The sequence below is a fragment of the Mus pahari genome, chromosome 7 (assembly GCF_900095145.1).
Source record: "Mus pahari chromosome 7, PAHARI_EIJ_v1.1, whole genome shotgun sequence".
Classification (NCBI taxonomy): domain Eukaryota; kingdom Metazoa; phylum Chordata; class Mammalia; order Rodentia; family Muridae; genus Mus; species Mus pahari.
In genome coordinates, this window is record NC_034596.1 from 93908753 (window position 1) to 93919807 (window position 11055).

At 47.1% G+C, this 11055-nt stretch overlaps 1 protein-coding gene across 2 annotated transcripts in view; it reads right to left on the bottom strand.

Annotated features, from left to right (window-relative positions):
* Positions 1 to 11055, bottom strand: part of Foxn3 (forkhead box N3) — a 374947-nt gene that overhangs the window by 219138 nt on the left and 144754 nt on the right. The window lies entirely within an intron of this gene.

The following is an 11055-nucleotide window of genomic DNA, read 5'->3' on the forward strand; positions in this document are numbered from 1 at the left end:
GGGGGGGGGGGGAATAAAATTCAAGCCATCTTCTTAGCTATTATGTGTGTTTTTTTTCTTTTTGTGTGCTAGAATTTACACTCAAGAGCCTGATGGGCACTAGGTAAATATTCTGCCACCAAGCTACACCGAAATCTCCCCTGTGCCTTTCATCCTCTGACTCGGCACAAGTGAAGGAAAGGCGCCCATAAACTGTGATACACAAGAGCATGCGTGCACCTTACCTCAACAGGTAGAGGCTGGGAAGGAAGTAACCCCACAGACTGCTCACTGAGTCTGGGGGTCCATTCAACGGCACCTCACACCTCTGCATTTAAAGCCATGTGAAGGTAACTGATTTCAAACATCTGGCCTCCAAACAACCAGACATCCTTTTTAAGTTGGCAGTCCTTCCAACGAGGAATGCTGAGTCTTTCCTATGTGTCTGACACAGGGCTGGGTCCCCTATCCAACAATATGGATCCAGGAAGCGGGCGCTGCCTTCACTACTCATGGCGGCCACTAATGTCCAGTCCAATGCTCAGAGCAAACGTCAGGAAGTATACAGAACTGGGGTCCAGGCACTTGGCTCACAGGGACCACCCAAGGACTAAGGTGTGCTGGGCACAGTGTTCTGAAGTCAGGATGCAGTCCCAGGCTGGCAGTTAGCAAACATCATGGAGGCTGCTCTCAGGCCATGTTCAAAGGGCTAGATGGATGAACTTGTGATAACTGTGCTGGCCACTGGCACACCCAGGCTAGGCTTGTACACACACACATACACACACACACCAGCTTCCCGGGCATCTCTCCAATGGCATGAGAAGGAGGTATCCTCGATGGGTCATTTTCTCTTATCAATGTGTGCTGAGGAAGATGTTGTATTCACTGCTGATCCTCCTGGATTTCTGTTGCCTGGGATCTATCTATCTATCTATCTATCTATCTATCTATCTATCTATCTATCTCTTTTTTTAGACAGGGTTATGGTTGGAGTCTGGGGAGAGAGGAAGATGTATTGTTCCAATTCTGAATATGAAAATGGTCCGCATACAGAGCCTGGGTCCAGGGCCAAGCCTCTGGGCTGGATTAGCGGGGGTCACTTGGACCTGTCCTGTCCCTACAGGGCCACTTGGACCTGTCCTGTTCCTACAGGGCCACTTGGACCTGTCCTGTCCCTACAGGGTCACTTGGGCCTGTCCTGTCCCTACAAAGGGTTTCGAGATCCCTGCCAAGGAGCTGAGGCGATGGATCAGAGAGTGCCTGAGAGCACGAAGACCTGAGTCTGGATATCTAGCCCTGGGATAAAAAGTTAGGTGCGGCAACACATATCTGTAATTCCAGTGCTGGGAAGGCTTAGGCCAACAGAGCCTCAAGCTCACTGCCCTGCCAGCCTCAATAGGGGAGCTGCAGGAATCAGCAAAGAGACCTCATCCTAAAAGAGGTTCAGAGTGACACAGGAAACCATCACCTGATGTTGACTACACACACACACACACACACACACAGAGAGAGAGAGAGAGAGAGAGAGAGAGAGAGAAAGATCAAGAAACTGAGGCCTTATCCCAGAAAAAAACCATAAACCAAAAAGCCCACAAACAAACAAACAAAATCCCATACATAACATTAAATAAATTAATCTTTAAAATAAATAAATAAATCAGATCCCGAATGTCAACAGACTGTAATTGCCTTGACAGACATGGATAATTTGTGGCACAGTGGACTCAGAAATTACAATCACTTCATTTGCATACAGTATAATCTACTATATCCATCTCTCCGTCCTCCTATCTCCCAATTCTACCAAGACAAGCAGTTGCTCGCCCCTCCCTCTTCAGGCGTTGTATTAGCTGCGTTTGTGTGCCAACTTGACACAAGCTAAAGTTATCAGAGCCTCAATTGAGAGAATGCCTCCATAAGATCTGCTACCTGCAAGTCATTTTATCAATTAGTAATTAATGGGGGAAGGCCCAACCCATTGCGGGTAGTGCCATTCCTGGGCTGGTAGTCCTGGGTTCTATGGGAAGTAGGCTGAGCAAGCCAGGGGAAGCAAGCCAGAGAGCGGNTTCAGAGTGACACAGGAAACCATCACCTGATGTTGACTACACACACACACACACACACACACAGAGAGAGAGAGAGAGAGAGAGAGAGAGAGAGAGAATCCATTTCACTGGCAGTTACCACCAAAACGTTTGTTTTGTTTTGTTTTAAACTTCTTCCAAAATGTCTCTTGGAGCCTTCAAGTATATAAGACTGAAATGTGAGCGTTCCTGGCCCAGCCACAGGGCAAGAAAAGCAAGGTCTCGATGAAACACAAAAGCCAGCACAGACCTGAAGGGGAACAGGCGGCCCCCTCGACAAGGCAGCCAACTGCCAAGCTGTCATTTTGCTCGGCGGCTGAACAGAAGGCCCGAGTAATGACAACCACAAAACTCATTTAAAGTCTGAAAAGGTGACTAATGAGCTCATTCATGCTGGCTATAAATTATTCACTCCAACACTGATCCCACACTAGACAAACAGTAAACTTTAAACACAGACCCGGCCGGCCTTCCGACTCCAGGCAAGTTATGTCTGTAAGACTTCTCACAAGGACAGGGATACTTGTCCACGTTGCCTATTGTCACATTAGTCTTCTGTTTACTTTTTTTTTTTTTTTTTTTACTGCCTTTAATCAAGTTAAGCAGACACAGCTGTTACACATTTATTTCTCTGCTGTTTTTTTTTTTCATTAGTTATTACGAGCAATCATGAAAGCCCTAAAAATAACAGCAAATTATATTCTCTAGAAATCGAAGGCTGACCTTAAAGAGAAGCCCAGGTCTTCAAAAAGAATATTCATATGCACATGGCTGGCTGAGTGGCAGCCCCACACACAGGCAAACCACGAGCGCCTGCCCAATTCTCGGAGCTCTGCAATGCGCTTCTACGTTTCCTTTGGTTCTGGAGGGAACCGGTTACCTCAAAACCCGTGGATACAACAGACCCTGCTTCTGGCGGTCATGTCTGGGTTAAGATTTTCACGAAGACATTATCATCTTAAGCAAATAGAGGAAATGTCTGCCAGCTTTTTCCAGCACCGATAAATAGCAGGTTCCTTGAAAACGCACCCTGGTAGTGCAGATTGCTTTCGGTTTCCTGCTTAACATTAAATAAAGAATTGTCACTCTTCTGTTTTTACAAACTGAACTGCTCGCTGCTAGTGTGGCTGCTAAAAGCATGGCGATCACAGCTTATGTGGTCTCCTCTTTCTTTTTTGCTCACTGGCTATCATTTTCAAGACTTCATATCTGTTTGACAGATTTAGTTTTAAGTCCCCAAACAAGTACTTAACATTACAACATGGTCAGATCTCTGAACATTGTGTATTTTTAAACTGCTTTGAATCCTTGGAAAAGGAGCCACAGAAAAGACTCATATCCAAATAACAGCAGATGGGGGCCCTAACTAATCAAAAGTGAAAGCAGAAAGTTAGACACTGCAGAGTGCTGGCTCGCTGCAGGGATGGCTGGGGCTCACAAGACTCCACTTTATTCTGGGCCCCCGGTTTACCCCTCTCCTAAGGAAAATCTTCCACATTTTCAGTTTCTCGCATGATCTAAATGAAGGCTTTGTCCACCGCTTCTGTTGCTTAAGACACAAAACACATTTTTTAGTGTAGAAAAAAAATACATTTTTTTAAAAATGTAGAATGGGGGAGCCCTGCAATCTTGATAGCCAAGGCCCTGCCTCCTACCCACAGCCACCTATGGACTTTCCTGTGTTCCTCAGTCTTTCATTCACATTTCCAGATCTAACTTGAAGGCCTCTCCACCAGAGTCCTGGAAATTGCTTTTGGGTTTCTTTTCTTTTGTTTTTGGTCAGTTTAACTTCTTAGAAAAGTTTTGCTGTTGCTGTTTTACTTTAGTTTGGGTTTTTTGAGGTGGGATAACACTATGTAGCCTCACTACGTAGACCAGGCTGGCCCGGAAGCTCACAGAGCTCCAGCTGCCTCTGCTTCTCCAGCACTGGGACTGAAGGCGCTCACCAACCCACTCACTTTGTGGAACAATTATAAATTCGTATTGAAACTGAAGCTTTGTCCCCACGTGTGTGCTAAACTATATGAGTTTTGTTGCTTTAACATTTTGCATCCTCACAGGTGAGTGGTTTTGTCTCCTTACATTTATTAATTCAGTCATCTGCGTGTGGCTGTGGATGAGGACACGGTGGAGGTCAGAGGACAGGGTGCACATGTCGGTTCTCTTCTTCCACCACATGGGCCCCAGGAACCAAACTCAGCTCGCAGCAACCGGTAGCAAGCATTTTTTACCAGATGGGCTGTCTTCTTGGCCCATGGTGTAAGGTTTTGGAAAAATCTAACATCACATTGCAAACATCCAGATCAACCAAATAAATATAAAACTCTGAAACGGAGCTCTGCTGCAGATCAGCTGCCCCACAGTTCTAAGCAGAAGGGTATGGATAAAAAACTACTTTCCGTCCCTCCTGGCGGCGTGTCTGACAGGCACAGTACACCTCTCTCATTATTGGTGAGAAACCTGGCAGGTCCAGAGACAGTCTAAACACCACCCTGCTCCGACTTTCCCTGGGGTGGACCACAAGCGAGGTCAAGTTTGCCTGAAGACATTCAGGGCTTCAGAACAACAGCAGTCAAGACAATGGAGAACAAGTCCTCAAGGATGCCATCCAAAGGCTCACAGAACACACACAGCGTTGATCTCTCACTGGACAGCTCTCTGGAGGACCCTGAAGGCCAGGCACGGTGCCAGTAGTTATGCCTGCATTATTTATCTCACCATTTACTACTTTTCTTCCAAGAAGAAGGTACTGCCATCCTCCTAGGCAGAGGACACCAAGGCTGAACAAGTCAAGTGACAATGTACACAGGGGTAATAAGACGAAAAGGTAAGGCCCTGGACTGGAGAGATGGCTTAGGGGTGAAGAGCACTGGCTGCTATTCTAGAGGGACCAGGGTTTGAATCCCAGCGCGTGGGAGCTCACAATCATCTTTACCTTCAGTTCCAGGAGATCCAAAGTTTTCTTCTAGCCTCAGCAGCCATTGCAGCCAGGTGGTGCACAAGACAAGGCAAACCGCATTGTGATGGTTTGTATATGGTTGGCCCAGGGAGTGGCACTTTTAGAAGGAGGAGTGGGTGTGGTCTTGTTAGAGTAGTTGAGTCACTGTGGGTGTAGGCTTTAAGACCTTCATCCTAGCTGCCTAGAAGTCAGTCTTCCAAGAGCAGCTTTCAGATGCAGATGTAGAACTCTCAGCTCCTCCTGCACCATGCCTGCCTAGATGCTGCCCTGCTCCGACCTTGATGATACTGGACTGAACTTCTGAACCTGTAACCCAGTCCCAATTAAATACTGTCCTTGTAAGACTTGCCAGCCAAGCGTGGTGGCGCACACCTTTAATCCCAGCGCTTGGGAGGCAGAGGCAGGTGGATTTCTGAGTTCGAGGCCAGCCTGGTCTACAGAGTGAGTTCCAGGACAGCCAGGGCTATACAGAGAAACCCTGTCTCGAAAAACCAAAAAAAAAAAAAAAGACTTGCCTTGGTCACAGTGTCTGTTCACAGCAGTAAAACCCCAACTAAGACACACATAAAATAAAAATAAATGTGGGTCCATGCTAGAAGCCTGGTCCCAGTGTGGCGTGGTATGGGCTGATGGAACCTGTGGGTTTTGTGCAAGGTCCTTAGGTCACTGGGGGTACTGCCCTTGGGAAGGGATTAAGGCCATCTTCTAGTGTCCCCTGGTTTACTTGGGTAATCCTAGTGTTTCGTAGGCTGAGGAAGGAGAATTGCCTTGTGTTTGAGGAATTACTAAGTGAGACTGTCTTAACTAACACACACACACACACACACACACACACACAAATAAAAATATTGACTAATGTTTAAAAAAAAAGAAAGAAAGAAAGAAAAGATGAAATCTGCAAGGCTAGCCTTGGGCAGGAATTTCCTAGGAATGTCACAAAGTCCTAACTTGATGAAGCCATTGAGTCCGGAAAGGGAAGTGACAGAGGACAGTGACAGTAACTGCTTCTGCCTCCCACCACAGCTCTCCCAACTGCTGGAGCCTTGTGGGTGGGTGAGCCCAGCCTAACCATCAATAACAAAGGCTCAGAGATAGCTAAGAATGGGTCATCCAGATAGCAGACTCAATTCTGGAACCAACTGGTCTCTGGTTTGAAGCCTGAGGTGGCTTTTCTGTTGCTTGTGACCAAAAGTAGCTTTACACCCATATGGAGTTAGCGATCAATGGAGTTTCCTTTCTTACGAAGAGGAATTTCTAATACGGTAAAACTTTTTAACAGAATAAAATAGAAAAATGACATTTTGACAGGTTTAGTGACAAGACTTGATAAGATTAAAACGATTTAAAAGGCTCAATTTGCAAACTATTACCAAGCACTTTTGAGGTCGGCTAATGAGTAAAGGGTGGTCATGGTCCTTGAGTCCTGCTGATAGACAGGGGAATTATGAATGGGAAATTAACCGTTGGGAATCCATGGCTACGGGAAGACAGCTTCGCATAGAACAAGAAACAAGCATGACCCATCGCTGAGGTCTTAGAGTTTAACTGGAAGGGCGCTCATTCCTGGGGGGTGAGGGGGTGAGGGAGGACACAATATCTCATCTTGGCATCCCAAAGCATACAGTGTAAGACTAGTGATCCAGAAGAAAAGAGGACAACCCTAATGGCTCAGTTTATTGAGTGGTTGTGACATGACAGACACCGAGTTGCACATTTTATCTGTTTTATATCATAGAAAGCTGAGAGTCATTATACTCCCCCAAAAAGAGGAGAGGAGAGGGGAGGGGAGGAGAGGGGAGGGGAGGGAAAGAGAGAGAGGGAGAGAGAGGGAGAGAGAGAGAGAGAGAGAGAGAGAGAGAGAGAATGAGAGAACATACCTTAGGAGTTCTAAAAAAAAAAAGAAATTTTGTCAAAACTGACAATATTTTCTAAAATTCTTGCATGGCATTAACAATAATCAGTTGTGAAGCTTATTGCTTTTCTAAGCTCATCAAAACAACAAAATCTCCCAACCAACCATGCCAGTGTAATAAACAAATGATCTTGCTAGTTTTCCACACAGAAAACGGTATTCCAAAACCCTCTGAGGAAATGGTTAAAGACTTCACAGTCCAGGGTGTGCAGGAAGATATAGCCTTGCAGAAGCTCGCAGAAGCTGGCGGATTAGGGGGGAACAGCATGTTGCTTTTCTGGATTTTTAAATATTTCAATTTGAATACACTCTCTGCCGTGCTCCCTTTGATCGTCTGAGGTGCTCATTCTTCTACTTTATCGTGGTTTTCATTTGTTTGGGTTTTTTGGTGCTGCGGGTTGAACCAAAGGGCTTGTTATATTCTAGGCAAGCCCTCTACCACTGCCCTAACCATTGTGCTACCTCTCCTCAAGCCTTAGGGTTAGTTTTGTATTTGTATACTTTTTTTGGTTTTCAAGAAAGGACTCCTCTCTGTGGCCTGGAACTCAAAGATCTAGCTACCTCTCTGCCTCCTGAATGCTAGGATCAAAGGCGTGTGCCACCACCCAGCTTGTGTGCTTTCCTTAAAGGTGTCCATACCTATGGAGGATCCCAGCAGCAGCCTCTCGGGTGTGATCAGCTTACCCTGCCATCCCTGAATCAAGAGTAGAAGGACCGCGGGACGGTCTCTGACGGAGGGCTGTTGACTTGGGGATAAGGGGAACTCTCAAACCCACCTCATAGAGATACTATTTCCGTGTTGTTTTGGTCAGAAGGTTCAGCCTCTCCAGGAGGCAGACTCTATAGGGACAGCCTGGGGTGGGGGTGGGAGTGGGGGTGGAGTGAGGGGCTGAACTCTGCTCTCTCCGGGAAGACTTAGGTGAGAGGACCTTACTGAATGCTTGCAGAAAGGGAAAGCATTAAGGCAGCCTGCTCTGGCTGGGCTCTTCCCTGGCCCCGTACCTCCACACGTGCACATTCCAGACTTCTTCAGGGACCTTTGCACTTTTGTGGCTTGCTGGGCTCTTTGGCCCCTCGCACCTCCACTCTGAATAAGTAACCATACCTGCATCAAGCCCCGCACCTACTCTGTGCACAGCCCCGTGATTCTGTGTGATCTGCCCCCACTGCAGAGCCTGCCCTGCCACCTTTTCTATACTCATTTTGGCTCAGATGATAACACTGAAAGGTGGCTTGTGACTTACCTTCTTAGAATGGTAGTTAGTAAAGCAGAGAGCCCAGCGGCTACCTGGTCTTGGAGTTTACCTTTCTGACAACTACAAGTTCTGGAAATCACATTCCCGAGGCTAGCCTTTCCAGACACCACCCCACCTACTAACAATGGGCCATCCTCTGAGTTTTGAGGACTTAAGCAGCCTAGTAAAGGATGGTGTATAGGTACGCAAAGTGTGGAGGTGGGGGGCTCCCACCAGCAGGCCTTTGGGAGTTACAGCCAAGTTAACATCTCTAAGGAAATAAAAGGTCCCCTGGAAACCAGAGGCCTGGAAGAAGTGAAGAGAGGGTTTGGGGGATGGGGGATGGGGGTGGGGAATTCCTCAAGACTACTTTTCCAAGCTCTGTACACGGAGAGCAATACACCTGCCTCTTGACTTTGAACAATAACCTGTAGCTGAGGCTGGCTGGCTTTTCCTGTCGCTCTCAGACTCCCTTCTTTGTATTGCCATTCCCAAGCAGTTGGGTCTCTCACTGTAGACTGACACTCAGGCTTTTGCATCTACTGCAGTCAGCCCCCCCCCCACACACACACACACGCAGCCAATGTCTGAGAAACAATGGGGGTGCTCTCTGAACAGAACTCAGGACCTGGAGGTGAAGAGCACAAGAAGAGTGCCCTCCCCGCCCGCCAGCCAGTGACCACGGGGGAGCCTGCCTGTCTTCTGACACGGGTGTAGAGGCACGGAAGACTCTGGCAAGCACCAGAAATCGTTACAATGACTGAGGGTACTGGCTGGTCTGTTTGAGAAGTAACGAAGCCACAAAAAGGCTACATTTCTGGTTGGGGGAGGGTTGCTTGCTTTGTTTTTAAATTTTCAGCGGTGAGGGTCCAATCCAGGAACTTGAACACTCTTTTTTTTTTTTTTTTTTTTAAGGATTTATTATTATAAAAAAGTACATTGTTGGGCCGGGCGTGGTGGCACACGCCTTTAATCCCAGCACTCGGGAGGCAGAGGCAGGCGGATTTCTGAGTTCGAGGCCAGCCTGGTCTACAGAGTGAGTTCCAGGACAGCCAAGGCCACACAGAGAAACCCTGTCTCGAAAAGCCAAAAAAAAAAAAAAAAAAAAAGTACATTGTTGCTGTCTTCAGACACACCAGAAGAGGGGTCAGATCTCAGACCTCATTATGGGTGGTTGTGAGCCACCATATGGTTGCTAGGATTTGAACTTAGCACCTTCAGAAGAACAGCATTGAGCCATCTCAGCAGCCTGAACTTGACCACTCTTAAGTAAGTGATCTACCCTTGGGTTATGTCATCAGGCCCTAGTGTCTGGGCACAGCATAGCCCTCTCAGTGTAGCCCTGGCTGTCCTGGAGCTCACTCTGTAGACCAGGTTGGCCTCCGAACTCAGAAATACCTGCCTCTGCCTCCCAAGTGCTGGGATTAAAGGCGTGCGCCACCACGCCCAGCTAGCCTCAAACTCTTGAATCTTCTGCTTCAGCCTCCCCACCAAACCCAACAACTTCAACTTTTAATGTTTTTCCTGACGCCTTATCTATTTAAAAAGAACAAGGCTGCCCATGTGGGCATGGCTCTGCTAATAGCACGCTCGGATAGCATGCATGAAACCCTGGGCTTGTTCCCAGAAATCCTATGATCCAAGTATAGAGGCACACACCTATGATCCTAGTATTCAGGAGGTGGAAGACCACGGCCATCCTCGGCTACACAGAATGTTCAAGGGAAGCCAGTTGCGGTTACACGAGATACTGCCTCTTTCACCCAAAGCAAACACAAAGACACACACTACTGGCAAGGTGTGTAGTAGGCCCAGCAGCTGTGAAACCCTTGTAGGACTTTCAGGGTTTGGAAAAGTCAGGTGATTTCTCTGTGTTTAGTGTCCTTACCTGTAAAGTGAGAATATAATATGATCTATCCAGTGAAAGGAAACCACAGGGAGGATTAAACACTTGCCCCAAGCACCCGAAAGAGAGCATTCTACAAGGTAAATGCTATACAAGTGCTCTCTAGGATCAGGTCAAACCTAAAAAGATTTAGAAACCTGCAGATGAGATGGCTCCACCAGTAAAGTCCTGCCTGCCATGCTGGTGACCTGAGTTCAATCCTCAGAACGCAAAAGTAAAAGGACCCATGTGCACACGCGCGCACACGCACACGCGCGCGCGCACACACACACACACCACTAAAAATAATAAATTAAAACACTTTAAAAACAAAAAAATAATTCTAAGACAGGAGCTGAGAGTTCACCCAGGAGGGAAGCAGTTCCCTGTGGAGTGCCTGACTGGCAAACCCCAGACCCTGAGCTCATCCCCCCCCCCCACACACACACACCTCAAAAGCAAAACAAAGGCCCAGCAAGATGGCTAAGTGGATAAAGGTATTTGTTAGCAGGACCAACAACCTGAATTTGACCCCTGGGGCCCACAGAGTGAAAGGGCAGAGTCCTCTCCCCTAAGCTGTCCTCTGACTTACACACATACTATGTATGGTGCCCAAGTGCCTCCCTCCCAACAATCAAACAAATAAAGAAATGTTTAAAACTAAAAACAAAAGCTGGTATTATTATTCTTTTCCTTCTCTAGTTCCTATCCCCGGATAGTAACTGCAGAAAGCCACAAAGCCAAGCGTTCCTTCCTTTCAACTTTGAGGCACTAAAAATCCAGGAAAATTTGCCCCGAGTTCATTAGAATTTCCTGACATTTTCAGCAGCTCCCTAGAAGACGACAGAAACGTCTTCCTGGTTTTGGTCCTGGACTCTCCCTGCACACAAACAGCTCTGATTCTCACTGAATGTCCGATTTGGGTGACCAATGTCCCAAATTCCAGCCCTTCTACAGATGCCACTACAGAACAGGGAGGTGTGGGGTGTGTGTGTGTG